At 34.9% G+C, this 26,658-nt stretch overlaps 1 pseudogene; it reads left to right on the top strand.

Moving 5' to 3' along the window:
• The first annotated feature begins 22 nt into the window (after window positions 1-22).
• LOC120199745 lies at window positions 23-26,442 on the top strand (annotated as a pseudogene).
• The last annotated feature ends 216 nt before the right edge of the window (window positions 26,443-26,658 follow it).

Genomic DNA, 26,658 nt, shown 5'->3' with positions numbered 1-26,658 from the left:
TACGTGATCGTCGATATCGCGCATGAGTTCTTCAAGCCCTGGATCATCGTCCACAGTCGGTGTCGGAGGAGCTCATGAAGAGCTAGCTCCCGGTGTTTTCTCGGTGGATCGAACCCATTGATCCTTTTCCCCGGTTCATCCTGACTTTTTCAAGGTTGTCAAATTTATTTTGTTCTTAACAGGGATGGCAAAATCAAACTGGACCCTAAGGTTGGATTTTATAAACAAATTACTAAAAATACAACTGTAAACTAAGGTTTCTACATATTTAGAAGGGACGTTGTTTACAGTTTCAACTAGCTCGGAGAAAATGATTTGTGGCAAATTTATTTTCTTTTTATTTTGGATACAATGTATCCACCAAAGGTCTATTACTCTAAGCGTAGAATATCTACCTCTGGATGGTCTAAACCACCAAGAGATGATCAAGTGAAGGAACCGCTCGTGATGAGTTAAAAGTGTACTCGCACTAGCCTTGGCTTTATAAGGAGTAGCCATAATCTCTCTCTCGTTGTCTAAACTCTCGTTATCTAAACCAAAAATATTAGCAATTGTGTCGGAGTCAATATAAAGGAATTGACCTAGAAGATAAGATCGAATCCCTATGGTTTCAGTTTTACGCTCGTTTTGGACACACATCACATTTGAATAGAAAATGCAGACTAGTTGGTGATAAATGATGGGGTTGAGCAGAAAGAGTTTATCAAATTTCCAAGATCAGAGGGTAGGAAGATATTCGAATTTCATATCGACCATGGCTTGGATTGAGGGGATACGTTCTTCCCGGATTTTGTATGACTCAAATAAATTAGAATACCTATGGTAGAGGTTTTCTCTACGGCCAGTTTGATTAAAACATGAATTATGAATGGTCAATTCTGGTTCGTTCAGATTTGGATTTGGATTGGGAGATGGAATAGGAGGTCAGTTTTGAGGTTGATTTGAACGACTAGATGATGACCTAGGGAGTTTAGAGTGAGACATGGTTTTTAATCGGAATGGATGAGGTAACCTGCAATTTTAAAACACATGTATGCAATACAATCAATTCCCAAAACGCAATATGAGTCTGCAATATTCAAGGTTCTCTAAAATAATCCTAATGGGCAAAATTTGAAAACTAATTTGAAAACAATGTTTGAAAAATTATAATACGTATAGTTTTTATGAAAACAACATAATTAAATAAAAAACATCAAATTTTAAAATCAAAACATTTTTTATTTCAAAATTAAAAAAATTGACAAATTTTGTGTTTTTGATGAAATTAGTTGTTAAATCTAGTTTAGAAACATAATATGAGTAATGCCCGATATCTAATTCAACCTAGAACTAATTAAAACTAGTCCTAAGTTAAAAAATTAATAAAATAGTGATTTTAGAAAAATTACCATGAAATTTTCGGATTGAGTGAGAATGTGATGTTGTTTGTACGAATTTAATGAATGTAGCAAGATCAGAAGTTAAAAAAGAAACGGATTGCAACTTGATTTCGTTGGTTTGAAGCAAAGTAAGATTTGGGTGAGTTTGAGAGCAAACAGTGTGAGTGTGTATTTTTAGGGGTTTTGAGAAAATATGTTATTTTAGGGATTTAATACCCAAAACCTGACGAGTGCATCGGTACACTGCAGAGTGTATCGGTACACTGTAGAGTGTATCGATACACATTCAAGGAATGCATGGGTACACTGTCATAGTGTATCGATACATAGCGAGGGTGTATCGATACATAGGTATCGATATACTGTGCACCAAAATGTCAAAATCTGTATTTAAACACTTAAAATGTTAAATTAATTAGCTCTAGTGGTATTGACAACTCATAGATCGAAAATTAACAATGTTCAATCAATCAAATTTATCTTGAAATTTTATTTGAACATATAATTAATTTTCACTAAAAATCATAAACTCCACCTAACTATTAGCAAAGAATGCAATCAAAAGTGTTATTTTTGAAAGCATTTTCCATTTCTAATTAAAAGTGCTAAAATTATTTTAACACTAAGTCAAGGTAGGTTGGTTAAACCTAATTCTCTCCTAAATGTCCAAAATCTTTCTTTATCTAAAGGTTTTGTAAAAATATCTGTTAATTGATGCAAAGTATCAACATATTTTAGAACTATATCTCCTTTAGTGACATGATCTCTAATGAAATGATGTCTAATTTCAATGTGCTTAGTTCTAGAGTGTTGGATGGGATATTTAGTGAGACAAATAGCACTAGTATTGTCACACTTGATAGGTATGGTACTAACTTCAATTCCATAATCTAAATGTTGTTGTTTCATCCATAAAACTTGTGCGCAATAACTACCCGCTGAAATGTATTTCGTTTCAGTGGTAGATAATGCAACAGAATTTTGTTTCTTTGAAAACCATGAAATCATCATATTTCCTAGGAATTGGCAAGTACCGAAGGTGCTTTTCCTATCTATTTTACATCCTCCATAATCTGCATCAGAGAAGGCATGCAAGCTAAAGCTAGAGTCTCTAGGATACCAAAGTCCTAAACTAGGAGTGTCTTTAAGGTATCTAAAGATCCTCTTAATGTCTTTTAGATGTGATTCTTTAGGACATGATTGAAATCTAGCACATAAGCAAACACTAAATATAATGTCTGGTCTACTTGTGGTTATATAAAGCAAAGAGCCAATCATAGACCTATATAGTTTAACATCTATACATTTACCTCCTTCAACTTTGTCAAGCTTTGTAGAGAGCTCATTGGTGTGGTTTGGGGTTTTTCATCTTCCAATCCAAACTTTTTGAGCATATCCTTGACATATTTTGCTTGATTGATGAAGATGCCATTTTTTCTTTGCTTGATTTGGAGTCCCAAGAAAAATGAGAGCTCCCCCATCATGCTCATCTCGAATTCACTCTACATTAGCTTTGAAAATTCTTGGCAAAGATCATCATTAGTAGAACCAAATATTATATCATCAACATAAATTTGAACTACTAATAAATCTTTACCTTTTCGCTTTAAAACAATGTAGTGTCAACCTTCCCTTTTGAAAAACCTTGTTCGATTAAAAAAATTGACAATCTTTCATACCAAGCTCTAGGAGCTTGTTTTAAACCACATAAAGCTTTTGTCAATTTAAAAACATGATTTGGAAATTTTGAATCTTCAAAACCAGGTGGTTGTTCCACATACACTTATTCTTTTATAAAACCATTTAAAAATGCACTTTTAACATCCATTTGATATAATTTAAATTCATTGAAACATGCAAATGCTAATAACATTCTTATTGCTTCCATCCTAGCTACGGGAGCGTATGTTTCATCAAAGTCTATGCCCTTTTCTTGAGTATCCCTTGAGCAACAAGTCTAGCCTTATTTCTCACTATATTACCACTTTCATCGAGCTTATTCCTAAATACCCATCTAGTACCTACAATAGATTTATTACTAGGCCTTTTAACTAATGTCCATACTTTACTTCTCTCGAATTAATTTAACTCTTCTTGCATAGCCATAATCTAATTTTCATCTTCTAACTTGGATATTTTTAGGCTCTATGCATGAGATAAATACAACATAATTACATATATTTCTAAGAGAAGATCGAGTTGTTACCCCTTTGGATGGATCACCTATAATCTCACTATCCTTCACATAGTTGTACTCTCTTTGGGTAATTGTCTTCCTGATAACTCTGTAAAAAGGTCACATTTTGGGAAATGTTCACTTATGTATTGAATGTCTAAGAGCCCATTTAGGACCATGTAGATGTATTTAGGAGCATATAGGTGCATGTGGTGGAATTTGGTTTGCCGCAGTATTTTAATTTGTCATCAGTGCTGCTTTTCGGGAAAGGTGTTTGTCTAATGATGTGTAAGAATTGAGAGCAAGGAAAAGAGAAAAGAAAATGTCGTGAGATAAGGAGACTGTTGAACAAAATAAAAATGTCGAGTTGGATTGGCATTTTAAGAGTGAACAAAGTGAAAGAAGATATTTTTGGAGCCAATTGCCCCTACTTTCACGTGACCTCTGCCCGATAAATCTTCCTCGAAGATCCGCCTGGAGGGATCAACGCTACAACAGCCGATCCTGCTGACCGCTCCGCCTGCTCTGCAGATCTTGTCTGTCCTTGGGCTTCTGCAGCGGGATCATGCCAGGTACTTAGCCAGCAACCCAGGCTGGATCATAGCCAGCTCTGCCCGATCTCCAAGTGATTTAACTATAGTTTAGGGTTTTTTAGGAATTTCAACACCAAGTCCTAGGGTTAATTTCCCCTATAAATAGAGGATGAAGCCACAATGAAGAAGACTTTGGTTTCAAGCCGTTTTAAGCTTAAATAGAGAGAGAAAAAGGCCTCTCATTTTTCTGTCAATCCTATTTGACATGACATTTCTCCGTGACAAGCCTAAGGGAGTAGCGTTCTAGGCATCCGAGAAGAACTAGTTCGCTGGGGGCAGTTCGTGGTGGCCGAGGGAAGCTCAGACAGTGCACGTTGAAGGCTTTTCCTCATTCCCTTAGTTCTTTATTTTCATATTTCATCACTTGGGTTTTAAGGAATGGATAATCTTGCCTTTTGCTTGCTTATTTCGAACCCTACCATGAACTAATCCTATTTGGTGGGAGTTCATTTTGGATGTTTAAGATTTATTTCAATGAATTATTGTTTTTCTATGTTATAATCTGTTTTGTTTATGAAGTGTAATGCCTTAAGGTTGTAGGAGCTACGAGAGTAGCCATTCCTTAGAAGATTCTTAGGGTTCGAGAGAATACCTAGGTAACACATCTTTAGTGTTCGAGAGAAACTATGGAGGAACCACATAAGTAAAGGGTTCTAGATAATAACTAGGCTTAATCCACCTTAGAGATAAGACTATGATTTCATTCGACTAAAAGGAGTTATGCATGAATGATAGGTTAGATGTTAATGTGGTCGCAAAAAGGTATTGCCGAGACATATCCTGTTATCTGGACTAATAGGATCACTGCAAGGGTTTACGCCAACCGGTTTTGCCAGGGCATCTTCAATCTGTCGAGTTCCTTACTAGAGATAGCATAGGGTACCCTAGTAAACTCTGTCGGGAAGACGAGGCATAGAGATAAGATCATTCTGAGAAATAGGCTTAGATTTTCCTTAATGACCCCCTATCACTCATTCCCGTAGCATCTTGTCGTGTGAGAAAGACAAATTCCTATTAATCAAATCGTATATTTACATTTCATTTTGCCTTGGCATTTCTATTTGTTTGCACTCAACACAATTCAATTTTCCATGACATATCCATTTGTTACCATACTACCACCATTCTATTTCTGCAATATCCACTTCATTTTGCCACAATATTCTCATTTGTACATACCATTACTAACTTTACTTAGGTGACAGAGTAAAGTGTTTTGACAAGCTTATTTGATTTCCTCCAATCCCTGTGGAGACGATACTCACTCGTCACTGTATTACTTGTTCGATTGTGTATACTTGCACATATATCCGCACCCATATTTAATACTCACAAATAGCGGAAACTTTCATTTCTTCAATGGTTGGATTCTCGAGATCATCGTGAGTTTCCTCATCTTTTACTTCTTCCTTTAATGATGGTTCTCCAACGTCATGTCTAACGTCATCATCAACACAAGAATCCTTTCTCGGAAGGGGATTATCATCGAAAACAACATGTATAGACTCTTCTACCACTAAAGTTCTTTTATTAAATAATCGATAAGCTTTAGAATTTAAGGAATAACCCAGAAAAATTCCTTCATCACTTTTAGCATCAAATTTGCCAAGATTGTCTTTACTGTTGTTTAAAACAAAACATTTACATACAAATGGATGAAAATAACTAATGTTAGGCTTTTTATTTTTGAAAAGTTCATATGGAGTTTTCTTCATAATATGCCTAATCATTACACGATTTATAACATAACAAGCAGTATTTATGGCTTCCGCCCAAAAATACTTTGGCAAATTGTTTTCACAAAGCATGGTTCTAACCATTTCTTCTAAAGCTCAATTTTTCCTCTCAACAACTTCATTTTGTTGAGGGGGTTCTAGGTGCTGAAAAATTATGACTAATACTATTAGAATTACAAAAATCATTAAATCCAAGATTTTCAAATTCAGTACCATGATCACTCCTAACACTAGTTATGGAGTAACCTTTTTCATTTTTGATTTTTGAAAACGTGATGAATTTTTCTAATGCTTCTTCTTTAGTACTTAAAAATAGAACCCAAGTATATCTAGAATAGTCATCTACTAATACAAAGCAATATTGTTTTTCACCCAAGCTAATGGTCCTAATTGGCCCAAAAAAGATCTATATGGATCAATTGTAATACTCTACTAGTTGATAATCATTAATGGATTTAAAGGAATCTCTTTTATGTTTTCCTTTAGCACATGCATCACAGATTTTATCATTATCAAATTTTAGTTTTGGCAATCCTCTTACTAAGTCTCCTTGAATAAGTCTTTGTAAAACACTAATGCTAGTATGTCCTAGTCTCCTATGCCATAACCAACTATCATGTTCATCCTTAGCAACTAGGCATAAATTAGTCATATTAATGGAATCTAAATGCACCATGTATATGTTTCCTATTCTATGACCAACAAGCATAATCCGATTAGATGCAATGTCGATTACTTTACAACCATTAGTTTCAAACATGACATTGTATCCCTTATCGCATAATTGACTAATACTCAATAGATTATGCTTTAATCCATTCACATATAACGCATTTTTAATTTGTATGGAAAATGTATTACCTATAGTAACTAGACCTTCAATGTAAGCTTTTGAGTTATCACCAAAGGTTACCACTCCTCCATTTTTGGCGTTAAGCTCTATAAGCCGTCTCTTGTCTCCGGTCATGTCTCTTGAGCATCCACTATCAAGAAACCATGAATTTGAACTTGTATGTTGCGCCTTGTAGCAATGCTCCTTTTCCTACAAACATAGTTTAATTTTTGATTTTTGGTACCCAAATTCTTTTGGGTCCATATTCATTAGTTCCTAAAATCCTAGTCCCCTTGGGTATCCACTTGTGTAGGATATCCTTATCTTTAGTAGTAATGAGTTCTTTAGGAACCCATATTGTTGAAAACATTTTGATATTTCGATATAACAAATTAAGTTAAATGAATTTTAAGATTTTCCAAAAGATTTTCTAAGTATATTCGATATAATTATTTGAATTTCAAAATATTACTTCAAATCTTCCAAATGTCATTTTTAATCCTTGCTCAAGTGTAAAATTAAGTTTTAATCTTAAAATAATTTCAAAACAATTTTACAAAGTAATTCGAACCATTTCAAAGCCAAAAATTCCAGATTGTCCAGAGGGAACTGATTCCCCCCAAGGGGGTACCGGTTCCCCCTGAATGGTATGGCTCCTAGAAAAACAAAATGCTCAGAGGGAACCAATTCCCCCCAAGGGGGTATCGATTCCCCCTGATCAACGGTTGAAATATTTGAATTTTACACTTAGGGAACCGATTCCCTATGAGGGGGTACCGATTCCCCCACGCTCCAAGCTGTTTTATTAATTGATTTCACACTAAAACGGCTCTATTGACTCCACTAATCATCCCCAACGTTCAGAATCAATTGAATGAGTATTTAAACAAGCTTATAAGTCATTGATGAACAACAAGAAACAACAATCAACAAGAATCAAGATAGAATCAAAGAGAAAGCATCAAACCTCAAGTTTAAGCATTTTAAAGCCTATTTCATTCAATATTCATTTTTTCTTTCAAGAACACTTATTGTGCTCAATTGTATTATTCTTGAGTGTTCTTTCTTTGTTCTATAATTGTGAAAACATCTTGCCTTGTGAGGATTTTCTTGTAAGTTTGCAAAATTTGTATTGTTCTATTTGGGAGAGAGTGTTCTCAAGAATTTGGGGTATAATTCTTGAGGGATTTGTAAGGTTACTCTTTGTCCTCAAAAGAAAGACAAATTACTGAATTTGTGAAAAATCCTTAGTGTGGATAGCTAAGGCAGTGGACGTAGACTTTGGTTGAGAAAGTCGAACCACTCTAAATCGTTGCACAATTACTTCCAATTTTCTGCAAAGCTTCCACCGAAATTTTTATTTTCCAATTCACCCCCCTCTTGGCCAATTCCATCGATCGATTAACTCAATAATTGGTATCATAGCCTCACTTATTTGAAGGTTTAATCGCCTCTTGAGTTGATTCGGGAAGAGTTATATCGATTTTCAAGTCATCAATGGTCGACGCTTTAAACTCCTACTTCGGTCTTGATTCATTGCCCGTTAACAAGCCTTCTTTCTTCAATGGAGCTAATTATGCTTATTGGAAGAATATGATGATGTATTTCATTCAAGAAAGCGACATGGGAGCATGGAATATCATAGAATACAAATACATCAAACCTTTCACTCATCCAATATTGTGGAGTGAAGGAGAGACAAGAATGTTCCAGCTCAATTCCAAAGCTATCCATATTATCTTTTATGCTCTTGGACCAGATGAATACATGAGAGTTTCATCTTGCAAAACCGCCAAGGAGATATGGAACAAACTACAAGTTACTCATAAAGGTACAAACGAGGTAAAAGAATCTAAAATTAGTCTTCTAACTCATAGCTATAAAAATTTCAGGATGAAACCGGATGAAGATGTCAAAGTTATGACGGATAGATTCTCCACAATTTTCAATAGTCTCAACTCATATGGAGAAATCATTCCAAATGACAAGCTTGTAAGGAAGTTAGTTTACTCTCTTCCAAAAGCTTGGCAATCTAAGAAGACGACGATCATCGAGGCTAAGAACTTAAAACCCTTGACCCTCGATGAACTTATTGGCTCTATCCTCACGCATGAAATGATGCTTAAAGAAGAGGAAGATCTTGAGAAAAGAGACGAGCCAAAGAAGGAGATGGAGAAGAAGAATAACATGGAGTTTCTCTCAAATCAACAAAAGATGAGAGTGATTCGGATGAAGATGATGATGATGAGGAAATTGCATTGTTTGCCAAATGATTCAGAAAAATGATGAGGCTTAACCGAGGAAGAAAATTCAAAAATGAACCAAAAGAGAAGGACTCGATCATTTGTTATGAATGCAAAAAACCGGGGCATGTTAAATATGATTGCCCGCAATTGAAGAAGAAGTGTCAATCAAAGATTAAGCACAAGGCTCACGTGGCTACATGGAGCGATGAAGAAGGTTCCGATGAAGAAGAACAAGAAGTACCTAACTTGTGCTTGATGGCATTCAGGGAAGATTCTAAGGTATCCTCTAACTCACTTGATTTAGATGATTTATCTTATGATGAGTTATTAGAGGAATATAACGGATTGGCTTTAGATTATGAGAAATTGTTTTTAAAATATAAAAATGATATTTCGAAATTAAAAAATGAAAAGAATCTTATATTCAAGACCAACAATGATCTTGAAAGTAAAATCAGTGATTTGCAAATCAAACTAGAATAGTTTGAAAAGAAAAATTTGGATTTACAAAATTTACTTTCAAAGGTCAATGATGATCATCAAAAGAAAATTGATGATCTTATGACTTCTTTTGATAAAGTTGGAACAAAACGTTTTGAAAATGGAAAAATTTCAAAATCTAACTTTGTTAGAAAAAGTTTTAAAAACTACAATCATAGAGGTCCCCGAAAAACCTCTAATGGAAAATTTGTTAGAAGCATATGGGTTCCTAAAGAACTCATTACTACTAAAGATAAAGATATCCTACACAAATGGATACCTAAGGGGACTAGGATTTTGGAAACTAATGAATATGGACCCAAAAGAATTTGGGTACCAAAAATCAAAAATTAATCTATGTTTGTAGGAAAATGAGTATTGCTACAAGGCAGGGGAAACAAATTCAAACTCTTAGTACCTTGATAGTGGATGCTCAATACACATGACCGGAGACAAAAGCCGGTTCATAGAGCTTAACGCCAAAAATGGAGGAGAAGTGACTTTTGGTGATAATTCAAAAGGTCACATTAAAGGTATAGGTACAATAGGTAATACCTTTTCCATAAAAATTAGAAATGGTTTATATGTGAATGGATTAAAGCATAATCTTTTGAGTATTAGTCAATTTTGTGATAAGGGATTCAATGTTATGTTTGAAACTAATGGTTGTAAAGTTATTGACATTGCATCTAATCAAATTATGCTTGTTGGTCATAGAATAGGAAACATATACATGGTGCATTTAGACTCTATAGAAATGAAAAGTTTATGCCTAGTTGCTAAGGATGAGCATGATAGTTGGTTATGGCATATGAGACTAGGACATGCTAGTATGAGTGTTTTGCAACGGTTAGTTCAAGGAGATTTGGTTCGAGGGCTGCCTAAACTAAAATTTGATAATGATAAAATTTGTGATGCTTGTTCTAAAGGAAAACAAAAACGAATTTCTTTTAAATCCATTAATGACGTATCCACTAGTAGAGTATTACAATTAATTCATATAGATCTTTTTGGGCCATCTAGAACTACTAGCTTGGGTGGAAAACAATATGCATTTGTATTGGTAGATGATTATTCTAAATATACTTGGGTTCTATTCTTAAGTACTAAAGATGAAGCATTAGAAAAATTCATCATGTTTTCAAAAGTAATCCAAAACGAAAAAAGTTACTCTATAACTAGTGTTAGGAGTGATCATGGAACTGAATTTGAAAATCTTGGATTTATTGAATTTTGTAATTCTAACGGTATTAGCTATAAGTTTTCAGCACCTAGAACCCCTCAACAAAATGAAGTTATTGAGAGGAAAAATCGAACATTAGAAGAAATGGCCAGAACCATGCTTTGTGAAAACAATTTTCCAAAATATTTTTTGGCGAAAGCCACTAATACTGCTTGTTATGTTATTAATCGAGTAATGATTAGGCCTATTTTGAAGAAAACTCCATATGAACTTTTTAAAAATAAAAAGCCTAACATTAGCTATTTTTATCCTTTTAGATGTAAATGTTTTGTTTTAAACTACGGTAAAGATAATCTTGGCAAATTTGATGCTAAAAGTGATGAAGGAATTTTTTTGGTTATTCCTTAAATTCTAAAGCTTATCAAGTATTTAATAAAAGAACTTTAGTTGTAGAAGAGTCTATACATGTTGTTTTTTTTTATAATCTCCTTCCGAGGAAGGATTTTTGTGTGAATGATGATGTAGGCATTATAAATACAAATGACGTTGAACATGACGTTGGAGAACCATCATTAAAGGAAGAAACGAAAGATGAGGAAACTCATGATCCTCTCGAAAATCCAACCATTGAAGAAAGGGAAGTATCTTATCCAAGAGAGTACAACTATGTCAAGGATGATGAAATTATAGGTGATCCATCCAAAGGGGTAACAACTCGATCTTCTCTTAGAAATATTTGTAATTATGTTGCATTTATCTCATGCATAGATCCTAAGAATATTAAAAAAACATTAAATGATGAACATTGGATTATGGCTATGCAAGAAGAGTTAAATTAATTTGAGAGAAGTAAAGTATGGACATTAGTTGAATGGCCTAATAATAAATCTACTGTAGGTACTAGATGGGTGTTTAAAAATAAGCTTGATGAAAGTGGTAATACAGTGAGAAACAATTCTAGACTTGTTGCTCAAGGGTACACTCAAGAAGAGGGCATAGACTATGATGAAACATACGCTCCCGTAGCTAGGATGGAAGCAATTAGATTGTTATTAGCATTTGCATGTTTTCATAAATTTAAATTATATCAAATGGATGTTAAAAGTGCATTTTTAAATGGTTTTATAAAAGAAGAAGTATATGTGGAACAACCTCCAGGTTTTGAAGATTCAAGATTTCCAAATCATGTTCTTAAATTGACAAAAGAACTTTATGGTTTAAAACAAGCTCTTAGAGCTTGGTATGAAAGATTGTCAAACTTTTTAATTGAAAAAAGATTTTTAAAAGGGAATGTTGGCACTACATTGTTTTTAAAGCATAAAGGTAAAGATTTATTAGTAGTTCAAATTTATGTTGATGATATAATATTTGGTTCTACTAATGATGTTCTTTGCCAAGAATTTTCTAAGCTAATGCAAAGTGAATTTGAGATGAGCATGATGGGGGAGCTCTCATTTTTCTTGGGACTCCAAATCAAGCAAAGAAATATGGCATCTTCATCAATCAAGCTAAATACGTCAAAGATATGCTCAAGAAGTTTGGACTGGAAAATGAGAAGCCTCATGACACTCCAATGAGCTCATCAACAAAGCTTGACATAGATGAATGAGGTAAATATATGGATGTTAAATTATATAGGTCAACGATTAGCTCTTTGCTCTATCTAACTGCAAGTAGACTAGACATTATGTTTAGTGTTTGCTTATGTGCTAGATTTCAATCATGCCATAATGAATCACATTTACTAGCTATTAAGAGAATATTTAGATACCTTAAGGACACTCCTAGTTTAGGACTTTGGTATCCTAGAGACTCTAGCTTTAACTTGCATGCCTTTTCTGATGCGGATTATGGAGGATGAAAATTAGATAGGAAAAGCACATCCGCTACTTGTCAATTCCTTGGAAATATGCTGATTTCTTGGTTTTCAAAGAAACAAAATTGTGTTGCATTATCTACCACTGAAGCCGAATACATTTCAGCTGGTAGTTGTTGTGCACAATTTTTATGGATGAAACAACAAATTTTTTATTATGGAATTGAAGTAGGTACTATTCCTATCAAGTGTGACAATACTAGTGCTATTTGTCTCACTAAAAATCCCATCCAACACTCTAGAACTAAGCACATTGAAATTAGACATCACTTCATTAGAGACCATGTCGCTAAGGAAGATGTAGTTCTAGAATTTGTTGATACTTTGCACCAATTAGTGGACATCTTTACAAAACCTTTAGACAAGGAAAGATTTCGAACACTTAGGAGAGAATTAGGTTTAACTGACCTATCTTCACTTAGTGTTTAAAATAATTTTAGCACTTTTATGAATAAATGAAAAATGCTTATAATAAATTTTGATTGTATTCTTTGCTATTAGTTAAGGGGAGTTTATGATTCTTTGTGAAAAATTGATTATATGTTCAAATAAATTTTAATGATAAATTTGATTGATTGAACATAGTTAATTTTTCGTAATATGAGTTGTCAATACTACTAGAGCAAATTAATTTATCATTTTGAGTGTTTAAAATTAAATTTTAGCAGTTTTAGTGCAGAGGGAATCGATACCCCCCTTGAAGGGGAACCGATTCCCCTTTGAAGGGGAACCGATTCCCCCCTGTAGGGGAATCGATACCCCCTGGTGGTTCTGGTTTTAACACGGGCAGAACACCCATTCCCTCAAAACCTCTCTTATTCTTCATTTGCCGCCCTTAACTTTATATATCTCCTTATCTCCATATTTCATCAAAAACACCATTTCTAATCGGAATTACTTCAAATATCATCTACATTCTCACAAACTAGTGCAAAAATAATCACATTCTCACAAAATCCGAAAATCTTCAAGGTATTTTTCTAAAACTTTTATTTTATCAATTTTTTAACATAGGACTAGTTTTAATTAGTTCTAGATTGAAATAGTGATCGGACATTGATTTTTTAATGTTTAGAAACTAGATTTTACAACTAATTTCATTAAAATCTCACAATTCTTCAATTAATTTTGAATTTTCGAAATTAAAAAAAAATCAAATTGTTGTGTTTTGATTTAATTATGTTGTTACTATGAAAACTATACACACATTAATTTTTCAAAACTTGTTTTTCAAACATAGTTTTCAAAAACTTTGCCCATTAGGATTGGTTTAGAGAACCTTGAAATATTGAGGATTCAATTGAGTTTTTGGATTGATTATATTGTATACATATGTTTTAAATTGCAGGTTATTCTTTCCATTCCGACTACCTTAAATCATGTCTTACAAGTGTTCTAGACCTTCCTCTAGTCGTTCTAGTCAACCTCCAAATTGACCTCCAAATCATCCACCTATCCAATAAATTCCTAATCCTAATCCCGATGATCCAAACATGATCATTCGTAATTCTTGCTTTAATGAACCCGGTCGTAGACAAAATCTTTACTTTAGGTTTTGTCAATACTTTGAGTCTTACAAAATCCTAGAAGAACGAATCCCATCCCTTCAAGCCATGTTAGACATCAATTTTTGACATCTTCCTACCCTTCAAGAATGGAAATTTGATAAACTCTTTGAGCTTGAACCAATAGTTTACCACCAACTCGTTCGTATCTTCTACTCTAATGTCGTTTGCATTCAAAACTGGGAGAAAACCTTAACCATAGGAATTCAATCCTATCTTTTAGGACAATTCTTTCATCTTGACCCGGAATACATTTCCACTGCATTAGGATTAGATAATGGGGTTAGACAATGAAAAACTAACGGTAGGATCTTAGTATAAATGAAGGGATAGTGCTAGTGTTTTAGATCTTCATGACCGTTTTGTTCATCTACTTATCTCTTGGTGGTTTCGACCATCCAGAAGACGTTACTCTACTATTCGAGCCTTAGATTTATTTTGGCTACATTGTGTCCAAAATAATCTTAAAATCAACCTTCCACAGATTATCTTTGTTGAACTTGTCGAAACCGTAAATCTTGTTCCCAATAAGAAATTATGTTCATCTTTAGTTTACGGTTGTATTCTAAGTAATCTGTTCAAAAAGGCTGGGCTTAGAGTTGGTCTTGATGCTTCCTTTCCCCTCAAAAACCAAATCAACCTATTCTCTTTAACTAAATCAGGATGGAAGATCAATGAAGAAACTGGACTTTGGGTTCGTACAGGTGAGCAACCTCCGGAAGCAGACGACTTCGACGATGAGCCAGAGAAGCATGAGGAACAAGCTCAGCAAGAAGATCAAGCTCCTCCATACTTCTGATCATTTATGGAGAACATTGATATGGGGCTTGCATCCATCGATTCAAATCTTATTGCTACCACAGAAACGATGAATCGTCGTTTTGACTCTTTGGACGAAAGGGTCGATGCACTTTCACGTGATGTGACCAACATTTGGACACATTTATCTCCTCCTGATGCGCCGATAGACGATTAGGCCCTGCTTCTTGCTTAGCATTATTGGATAAAAACTTCAAACATATTGTTTTCAACATTTTGAATGCTTTTGGATTATTTGACTTTAATTATTGGATGTTTGAATTTGTTTGATGGTTTATGGATGTTTGAACTTATATTTCTATATATTTGGTTTGGTTAAATTTATTCATTATTGCATCATTTACATCATGTTAGCTATATGACCAATTTTGCCATGTCACATTGCTTATGAATATTGATTATGAAACTAATGGCTAACATTTCTCTTGATTATGATCTTAGCAGCTTAAAGCTTTAAAATTCTAAATCAATTGGCTAATGTTTTTCAAAACCTTGTTTTATAATCCTTATCGAGTCTTTTTGATTTAACAAAAAGGGGGAGAAAGTGTTAAAGTGTTTTAAAGGGGAGAAGTATTAGAGTAAGGGAGAGTAATTTCAAACTAATTTCAAACTTGATTTCAAATTCTTAAAATTAATAAAAAAAAAATTATATCAAAAAGGGGGGATTGTTGAAAACATTTTGATATTTTGATATAACAAATTAAGTTAAATGAATTTTAATATTTTCTAAGTATATTCAATATAATTATTCGAATATCAAAATATTACTCCAAATCTTCCAAATGTCATTTTTAATCCTTACTCAAGTGTAAAATTAAGTTTTAATCTTAAAATAATTTCAAAACAATTTTACAAAGTATTTCAAACCATTTCAAAGCCAAAAATTCTAGATTGTCCAGAGGGAACCGATTCCCCCCCAAGGGGGTACCGATTCCCCCTGAATGGTTTGGCTCCGAGAAAAACAGAATGCTCGGAGGGAACCGATTCCCCCTAAGATGGTACCGATTCCCCCCTGATCAACGGTCGAAATATTTGAATTTTACACTTAGGGAACTGATTCCCTATGAGGAGGTACCGATTCCCCTCATGCTCCAAGCTGTTTTATTAATTGATTTCACACTAAAACGGCTCCATTGACTCCACTAATCACCCCCAACGTTTAAAATCAATTGAAGGAGTATTTAAACAAGCTTAGAAGCCATTGATCAACAACAAGAAACAACAATCAACAAGAATCAAGAGAGAATCAAAGAGAAAGCATTAAACCTCAAGTTTGAGCATTTTAAAGCCTATTTCATTCAATATTCATTTTTTTATTTCAAGAAAACTTATTGTGCTCAATTGTGTTATTCTTGAGTGTTCTTTCTTTGTTCTAGAATTGTGAAAACATCTTGTCTTGTGAGGATTTTCTTGTAAGTTTGCAAAATTTGTATTATTCTCTTTGGGAGAGAGTGTTTCTCAAGAATTTGGGGTATAATTCTTGAGGGATTTGTAAGGTTACTCTTTGTCCTCAAAAGAAAGACAAATGAGTGAATTTGTGGAAAATCCTTAGTGTGGATAGCTAAGGTAGTGGACGTAGACTTTGGTTGAGAAAGTCAAACCACTCTAAATCGCTGCACAATTACTTTCAATTTTCTACAAAGCTTCCACCGAGATTTTTATTTGCCAATTCACCCCCTCTTGGCCAATTCCATCGATCGATTAACTCAACACATATACTTCTGATGATTTTTCCATTAGAGGTTCTTTGGGGACCTCTATGATTGTAGTTTTTAAAGTTTTTTCTAATATAGTTGGATTTTGAATTTTCTCTTTTTTCAAAACGTTTTGATTCAACTTTATCTAAAGAAGCTTTAAGATCATCAATTTCTTTTTTATGATCATCGTTGACCTTTGAAAGTAAATTATGCAAATCGGAATTTTTCTTTTCAAACTCATCTAGTTTGAATTGCAAATCTTTAACTTTACTTTCAAGATCATTGTTGGTCTTGGTCATGAGATTATTTTCGTTTTTAAATTTTGAAATATCTTTCTTATATTTTGAAAATAATTTCTCATAATCTGAAGCCAACCCAGTATATTCCTCTACTAACTCATCAAAAGAATAATCATCAAAATCGGATGAGTTAGAGGTTACCTGAGAGTTTTCCCCGATGGCAATCAAGCACAAGTTTGCTACTTCTTGTTCCTCTTCATCAGATTGTTCATCATCGCTCCATGTAGCCATGTGTGCCTTGTTCTTTTTCTTTGACTGACCATTTTTCTTTAATTGCGAGCAATCATATTTGACATGCCCCAGTTTTTTACACTCGTAGAAAATGATAAGGTTCTTCTCATTTGATTCAGTTTTGAAGCCTTCATTTCTTTTGAATTTTCTTCCTCTTTTGGGCTTCATTAATTTTTTGAATCGTTTGGCAAATAATGATATTTCCTCGTCATCGTCATCTTCATCCGAATCACTCTCATCTTTTGTAGATTTGAGAGCAACTCCAACGTTCTTCTTTTTCTCTGTCTTCTTCTTTGTCTCGTCTTTCTTTTCGAGGTCTTCCTCATCTTGAATCATCATTTCATGTGCGAGGAGGGAACCAATTAACTCATCGAGAGTTAAAGACTTTAAGTTCTTTATCCTAAATAATCGTCGTCTTCTTTGATTGCCAAGCTTTCGGAAGAGAGTAAACTACCTTCCTCACAAGCTTCTCGTTTGGAATGATCTCTCCATATGCCTTGAGACTATTGACAATCGTGGAAAAGCTATCCGTCATAGCTTTGATATCTTCGTTTGGTTTCATTCTGAAATTTTCATAACTATGAGTTAGAAGACTTATTTTTTATTCTTTTACCTCGTTGGTACCTTCATGAGTGACTTCTAATTTATCCCATATTTCCTTGGTGGTTGTACATGATGAAACTCTCCTGTATTCATCCTGTCCAAGAGAACAAAATAAAATATGGATAGCTTTTGAGTTGAGCTGGAACATTCTCGTCTCTTCTTTACTCCACAATCTTGAATGAGAGGAAGGTGTGATGAATCTGTCTTCCACTATATTTCATGTTCCCATGTCACTTGCTTGAATGAAGTACCTCATTCTATTCTTCCAATAAGCATAATTATCTCCATTGAAGAAATGAGGCTTGTTGACGGGCATTAAATCAAGACCGAAGTCGAAGTTTGAAGTGGAGGCCATTGATGACTTGAATATCGATATAACTCTTCCCGAATCGACTCAAGAGGTGGTTAAACCTTCAAATGAGTGTATCTTTGATACCAATTGTTGAGTTAATCGATCAACGAAATAGCCAAGAGAGGGTGAATTGGCAATAAAAACTTTAGTGGAAGCTTTTGCACAAAATAGAAAATAATTGCACATCGATTTAGAGTGGTTTGACTTTCTCAACCAAAGTCTACGTCCACTACCTTAGCTATCCACACTAAGGATTTTCCACAAATTCACTAATTTGTCTTTCTTTTGAGGACAAAGAGTAACCTTACAAATCCCTCAAGAATTATGCCCCAAATTCTTGAGAACACTCTCTCCTAAAGAGAAAATTACAAATTCACAAACTTACAGAAAAACCTCACAAGGTAGATTGTTTGCACAATTCTAGAACAAAGAAAGAACACTCAAGAATAATACAATTAAGCATAACAAGGGTTCTTAAAAGAAAAATGAATATTAAATGAAAATAGGCTTGAAAATGCTCAAACAATAAGTTCAAGGCTTTCTCTTTGATTCTTTCTCAATTCTTGTTTCTTGTTATTGATCAATGGCTCCTAAGCTTGTTTAAATACACCTTAGATCACTTTTGAACGTTGGGAATCATTGGTGAAGTCAATAAAGTCGTTATGGTGTAATTATCATTTAAACAATATGTTGGGAGCATAGGTGTATCGGTACACTCTCAAGGGTGTATCGGTACACTGTGTATAAAATTCAAATATTTCGACCGTTATATGACCGAGTGTATCGGTACACTAATTACATTCGATGTTTCAATAGAGAAAGGAGTGTATCGATGCATTGTCTGTGTATCGGTACACAAAATGCATTCGATGTTGGGTATGTATCGATACATCCAAGAGTGTATCGGTACATCCCTTTGTAAAATTAATTTTTGGCTCGAGTATGGCTCGAAATACTTTGTAAAATTGTTTCAAAAATATTTTAAGACTCAAATACAATTTTACACTTAAGTAAGGATTCAAATTGACATTTGAAAACTTGGAGTAATATTTTTGATATTTGAGTAATTTAATATAATATGTAATTTTAAAATTGAATAAATTTTAAAATTCAATAGTACTTTATTTGTTATATCGAAATATCAAAATGTTTTCAACACAAATTAATGAATTTATTGGAAAACCTTTAGTGAGGAGATAAGGTAGTGGATTTAGACTTGGTTGAGAAGTCGAACTACTATAAATCATTGTACAAATTTTCTATCTTTTTAATCTCTTTATTTCCTAAACTCAAAAATCAATTCAACCCCTCTTAACAAATTATTCGGTTGATCATTGAGTTTCATCATTTATCCCAACAAAAATACACCTTTACCATGTATGTAATAAACATTTTTCACATTAAGCACTTTGGATTTGGCTCAGAGGGTGCCGTATCGGGAATTAAATGTGAATAAATATTATTTTGGTAAAAAAATTATTGGGGATATATTTGGGTTAAAAAAAACTCTAAATCAATAAATTATGTGTCGAAAAATATTTTAATGCTTAAAGAATTTTTATCTAAAAATATGTCTAATGTTTTTATCGTAACACTTTTAGGTGCTTGAACCGTAACGACCGTTAAATTTGACCGTTAAATGACACGTGTCACGTTCTGATAATTTTGAAAATTTATTTAAAAATTTAAAAAATTATTATTAAAAAAACAGCAGGTGCCCCCTCCCCCTCTTCCTCTACCCCTATTTGGTGAAAATAAATGTGAATACCTTTTTTCTTCCTCTTCCAAATGTGTTTATTCTGACATGTACTTGCTGGAATGATTGAGTTATTTTCTTCTTGTTTTTGTCTTTAGGGTATTAGGAGACAATGGAAAGGTGTTCTTATGTTTGGACCTCCTGGTACTGGTAAAACTCTTCTGGCTAAAGTCGTTGCTACTGAGTGTGGTACAACATTTTTCAATATTTCTTCTGTTGAAATGTCAAAGCTTGGAAAATTGGTTCAAGTTAGGAACCTAATATTGCAATGTCAAAATTAGGTGCAACAATGTTTGAAAATTAAATGGGTAAATTATAAATTTTAGTCACTAAACTTTAGGGTATTTATAAGATTAGTCCTTAAGTTTCAACTATGAATACCCTAGCTCATTTAGCTTCAAAATCATCCCAAAGCATTCTAGCTTTCTTCCAATACTACTAGAGAGATTTTAGAGAGTTTCTTGAGAGTTGTTTTCTCCTTTTTATCTAGAGAGAATTATCATTGTTTTCTTCTTGGTAGATCGAGAGAGGTTGTAATTCCTATTTTCTCATAGTGAAATTCTTTTACCGTTGCCCGTGGTTTTTACCCTAATTTTTAGGGGTTTTCCACGTAAATTTTGTGTCTCTTTTATCTTCATTTTTATTTTCTCAAATTATCAGTTGCGATTTTGCTCTATCCGATAGCCGTCTTCCGCAACAATTGGTATCAGAGCTAGATTAGAGTGTGTAATATCTGCTTATTATCTTTGTGATTACCACCCAAAGGTGGATCCTCCAACATAAGAAAGTAAGAAGTTACTACCCATTCTTTGAAGGTTCCAGAGAACTATTCACGATAGTGAAATAGTGAGAGCTATCCGTAAACGAAGCAATGGCAACGAAATTTGATATTGAAAAGTTCAATGGGAGAAATTTCTCATTGTGGAAATTGAAGATGAAGGCCATCCTGAGGAAAGACGGTTGTCTAGCAGCTATCAGCGAAAGGCCAGTAGATTTCACAGACGACAACAAATGGATCGAAATGGACGGAAATGCTATGCCAAACTTTCATCTAGCATTAGCAGATGAAGTATTGTCAAGCATCGAGGAGAATAAGACAGCTAAGGAGATATAGGATCATCTCACCAAATTGTACGAGGCCACATCGCTGCACAATAAAATTTTCCTTAAGAGGAAATTGTACACTCTCCGTATGCCAGAATCTACTTCAGTGACGGAGTACTTAAATACACTGAACACCTTATTTTCTCAGCTAACATCCTTAAGCTGCAAAATAGGAGAACAAGAACGTGTTGAACTTCTACTTCAAAGTCTACCGGATTCGTACGATCAACTCATCATCAACTTGACAAACAGTAATGTCACCAGTCTAGTCTTCGATGACGTTGCAACTGCTGTTCTACAAGAAGAAAATCGGTGCAAAAACAAGGAAGACAGACAAGTAAATCTGCAACAAGCAGAAGCGTTGACAACGATGAGAGGGAGATCAATAGAACGTGGCCAAAGAAGCAGTCATAAACATGGTAGATCGAAGTCGAGGAGCAAGAAGAATTTAAAGTGCTACCACTGTGGAAAGAAGGGTCACTTGAAGAATGATTATTGGAGTCTAAATAAAAACTCCAATCCACAAGGCAATACCGCAAACGCTTTAGATGATGGAGATGCTCTATGTTGTGAAGCGTCAACCACCGTGGAAGGCAGAAAAAGATTTGCAGATATATGGCTCATTGATTCGGGAGCGACATATCACATGACCTCAAGAAGAGAATGGTTCCATCATTATGAACCTGTCTCAAGAGGATCTGTGTATAGTTGCAATGATCATGCCTTAGAGATCGTTGGAGTGGGAACCATCAAATTGAAGATGTATGATGGAACAATTAAAGTTGTTCGAGATGTGCGGCACGTGAAAGGCCTAAAGAAAAATTTATTATCCTACGGATTATTGGATAATAATTCAAGCAAGATTGAAACACGGAAAGGAATCATGAAGGTGTTCCGTGGAGCGCTTGTGGTGCTGAAAGGCGAAAAGATAGCAGCAAACTTGTACATGTTGAAGGGAGAGACTTTGCTAGAATCAGAAGCCTCTGTTGCCTCATGTAGTTCAGATTCTACAATGCTATGGCATCAGAAACTTGACACATGTCAGAACAAGAATGAAAGTCCTTGTGGAGCAAAGTTACTTCCCCTCTTAACAAAGGTATCACTTCTTTTGTGTGAGCATTGTATAACAAGTAAGCAGCACCGGTTGAAATTCAACAAGTCAAATTCTAGAAGCAAAAGTGTTCTAGAATTGGTTCACTCTGACGTATGGCAAGCACCAGTTACATCCCTAGGCGGAGCAAAATACTTTGTCTCATTTATTGATGACTACTCCAGGAGATGTTGGGTGTACCCTATTAAGAAGAAGTCAAACGTGTTTTCAACTTTCAAAAACTTCAAAGCGCGGGTGGAACTTGATTCTAGAAATAAGATCAAGTGTTTCAGAACAGATAATGGAGGAGAATACACAAGCGAAGAATTTGATGACTTTTGCAAGAAAGAATGCATCAAAAGACAGTTCACAGTGGCGAACACTCCTCAACAAAATGGAGTGACGGAGCGGATGAACAGAACCTTGTTAGAAAGAACAAGAGCAATGTTGAGGGACGCAGGCCTAGAAAAATCATTCTAGGCAGAAGCAGTCAATACCGCCTGTTATTTGGTGAATCGAGCTCCATCAACTGCAATAGAGCTAAAGACACCAATGGAGATGTGGACTGGTAAACCAGTTGATTATTCAAACCTCCATGTATTTGGAAGTATTGTGTACGTGATGTACAACGCCCAAGAAATTTCAAAGTTGGATCCAAAATCCAGGAAATGCAAATTCTTGGGGTATGCTGATGGAGTAAAGGGTATCGCTTGTGGGATCCCACTGCCCGCAAAGTGATCATTAGCAGGGATGTTATCTTTGTAGAAGATAAACTACAAAGAAAAGAAGACGATGATAGCGCTGAAAAGTCAGAGACTACTCAGATACATGTGGAAAAAGAGTTTGAAGAAGGAGATTCTTCTGAAGCAGAACCAGCACATGATGAACAAGAACCAGAGAGTTCTGAAGCTCCAACAACTCGTCAATCAGATCGTGTGAGAAGACGCCCCAATTGGCACTCAGATTATGTTATAGAAGGTAATATTGCATACTGCCTTTTAACAGAGGACGGTGAGCCATCAACATACCAAGAGGCAATAACAACTCAGATGCTTCACTATGATGATGCGACAGAAGAAATCGAAGCCCTTCATAAAAAAATACATGGGACCTTGTGCCACTACCACAAGGAAGGAAGCCAATTGTAACAAATGGGTTTTCAAAATCAAGCGAATGGTGACGATCAAGTGGAGAGGTATCGTGCAAGACTGGTGGTCAAAGGATATGCTCAGAAAGAAGGTATTGATTTCAATGAAATTTTTTCTCCTGTGGTTCGACTAACAACAATTCGAGTAGTCTTGGCAATGTGTGCTACATTGAATTTACATTTGGAACAGCTATATGTTAAAAACAGCTTTTCTTCATGAAATCTGAAGAAGAGATTTATATGCTCCAGCCTGAAGGTTTTGAAGAAGACGAAAAGAAAACTTGGTTTGCAGGTTGAACAATCTCTGTACGGTCTAAAGCAGGCACCGAGGTGTTGGTATAAGAGATTGATTCCTTCATTATGTGCCTTGGTACAACAGACTTAATGCAGACCCTTGTGCTTATTTCAAGAGGTCTGGTGATAATGATTTGTTTATTGATGTTGTATGTGGATGACATGTTGCAGGAACCCACAAAGATCATATTGAAGAATTGAAGGCACAACTGGCTAGGGAATTGAAATGAAGGACTTGGGATCAGCAAACAAGATTCTAGGGATGCAAATTCACCGAGACAGAAGTAATAGGAAGATTTGGCTTTCATAAAAGAATTACTTGAAGAAGGACTTGTCACGATTCAACATGCAAGATTGTAAGCCAATTTCTACCCCTCTTCCTATTAACTTCAAATTATCCTCCAGTATGAGTCCTAGCAGTGAAGAAGAGAGGATGGAGATGTTTCGAGTACCGTATGCATCAGCAGTGGGAAGTTTAATGTTCGCTATGATATGCACAAGATCGACAACATTGCACAGCAGTGGGAGGTGGTTAGTCGGTACATGGTGAATCCAGGCAAAGAGCATTGGAATACAGTAAAGAGGATCCTAAGATACATCAAAGGGACCTCAAATGTGCATTATGTTACGGAGGATCAAACTTACTAATTAATGGGTATGTAGATTCTGACTATGCAGGGGATTTGGATAAAAGCAAATCTACTATAGGATATGTGTTCAAAGTTGTTGGTGGAGCTGTAAATTTACCTGGTGTCGATCCTCTTGTGGCCTGTCAGAGACGTAAGCAACATGATAGTACAAGGTAGAAAGAATGGTGTGAAGATATGATTATTCCAATCAAATCTTCAAGTGGGAGATTGTTGAAATGTCAAAGCTTGGAAAATTTGGTTCAAGTTAGGCACCTAATATTGCAATGTCAAAATTAGGTGCAACAATGTTTGAAAATTAAATGGATAAATTATAAATTTTAGTCACTAAACTTTAGGGTATTTATAAGATTAGTCCTTAAGTTTCAACTATAAATACCCTAGCTCATTTAGCTTCAAAATCATCCCAAAGCATTCTAGCTTTCTTCCAATACTAGAGAGATTTTAGAGAGTTTCTTGAGAGTTGTTTTCTCCTTTTTATCTAGAGAGAATTATCATTGTTTTCTTCTTGGTAGATCGAGAGAGGTTGTAATTCCTATTTTCTCGTAGTGAAATTTTTCTACCGTTGCCCGTGGTTTTTACCCTAATTTTTAGGGGTTTTCCACGTAAATTTTGTGTCTCTTTTATCTTCATTTTTATTTTCTCAAATTATCAGTTGCGATTTTGCTCTATCCGATAGCCGTCTTCCGCAACATCTTCTGCTACACTAGCCACGAAGTGGCGCGGGGAGGGTGAGCGCATGGTCCGGTGCTTGTTTGATCTTGCAAGAGCTTATTCTCCTAGTACAATTTATTAATGAGATTGACTCTCTTTGCAATGTTTGTGGGTAAGTTTGCTACTTGATACTGTACAGTTTGGCTGTTATCTGGGATCTCTTGACAGTCGACTTTCATATATTCTAGATGTACGAAGTTTAAATATTTTTGTGTATATTTTCTAGCATGGTGAGGGGCCAGTATTTTAATGTTTTAACTCAGAAATTTTCATAGATATCTCATTCTTCTTTTTCGTTCGGGCATTTATTGGTGCTTTGATCACTCTCTCTTCCTTTTTGGATTGGCTTTGCATACCCTTTCTTATTTTATTTGGTTTAGGGCTTCTGGGGAGCATGAGTCGTCTAGAAGGGTAAAATCTGAACAGCTTGTTCAGGTAGATGGTGTAAATAATACAGGCACAAACGAATATGGTAGCCGTAAAATAGTGATGGTTTTGACTGCAACGAACTTCCCATGGGACATAGATGTGGCGCTCAGGTTGGTCCTGTTTATTTTCTATTTGTTCCAGTCTTGATTTTTTTCTCTCTTTTTCATTTGACAGGGTATCATATTCGCACAACGTCATATGTTTGAGAGATCATATGATTAAAGTTATTACATTTTTGGTATCTAATTGTTCCTCATGGAATGTAGGAGGCGACTGGAGAAGCGTATATATACATTCCTTTGCCCAATTTTGAGAGTCGTAAGGAGCTCATTCGGATCAATTTAAAAACAGTTGACGTAAATACTCTCACTAATTACAGCTTTATGTTATGGTTACCTTCTTTGTTTCGCCTTTTTTTCATGCCGCATTTGCTTTTCTTTCCCATGATACTTAGTTTTACTTAAGCTAAAAGTTAGTTATGCCATGAATCAAGAAAATGAAATGTCGCTTTGGTAGCATAATGGTGATGGTGTAACCTTGAATATATCTTTTGGAAGCGTAAATATATGAAGCATCTGAAAACTAGATGATTTGAAATGTTATAGAATACTATGATTGGTAGGTCATATATCATGTAAAACTAATTTCTTCATTTATCTGTCTGACGAGAACGAGAAATTTGACGAACAAGCCGTTTCTTCTTTTTGGCGACAGTGGTGGATGTTTGGAGAGTTATATCCCGATACGGCTATACCCATGCCGGATTTATGTCAGACATGGGTGCTACGAGAAAGATAAAGAATTAGAGCAACATAGCTCATACCCTCTTTAAAAACCAAATCTTTTCGATGCTAATGTGGTAATGTGGCAGGTAGCTGCTGATGTGGATATCGATGAAGTGGCTCGTCGAACAGAAGGGTATAGTGGGGATGATCTCTCCAATGTTTGTCGCGATGCTTCCTTAAATGGCATGAGGCGTAAAATAGCTGGTAAAACCCGTGACGAAATTAAGAATATGTCCAAAGATGAGATTTCGAAGGATCCTGTCGCAATGTGCGACTTCGAAGAAGCCTTGGCGAAGGTCCAGCGAAGTGTTTCACAAGCCGATATCGAGAAGCATGAAAAATGGTTTACCGAATTTGGATCAGCGTACCGCAAAGCCGAAAACCTGTAAGTGGATGATATTATCGTTTATTTGTTCATCAGAAAGTTGTTATGCTGTTGTTACTTGCACCCTGTAATCTGATCATTTCCCACTAGTTTATCAGTAAAATGTGAATTTAATCTTAATCTGCCTCAACTAGGGTTTGGTAAAAATTACAATTGTTTAATAAGAGATGAAATAGTTCTTATTCCTTAATTCACACTGTTTCAACAAGATCTTGAATTACAATGAAGGAAATTGTA

The sequence above is a fragment of the Hibiscus syriacus genome, unplaced genomic scaffold, assembly GCF_006381635.1.
Source record: "Hibiscus syriacus cultivar Baekdansim isolate YM2019G1 unplaced genomic scaffold, ASM638163v2 tig00000340_pilon, whole genome shotgun sequence".
NCBI classification, from domain to species: Eukaryota; Viridiplantae; Streptophyta; class Magnoliopsida; order Malvales; family Malvaceae; genus Hibiscus; species Hibiscus syriacus.
This window is presented reverse-complemented; position numbering and strand designations above follow the sequence as displayed.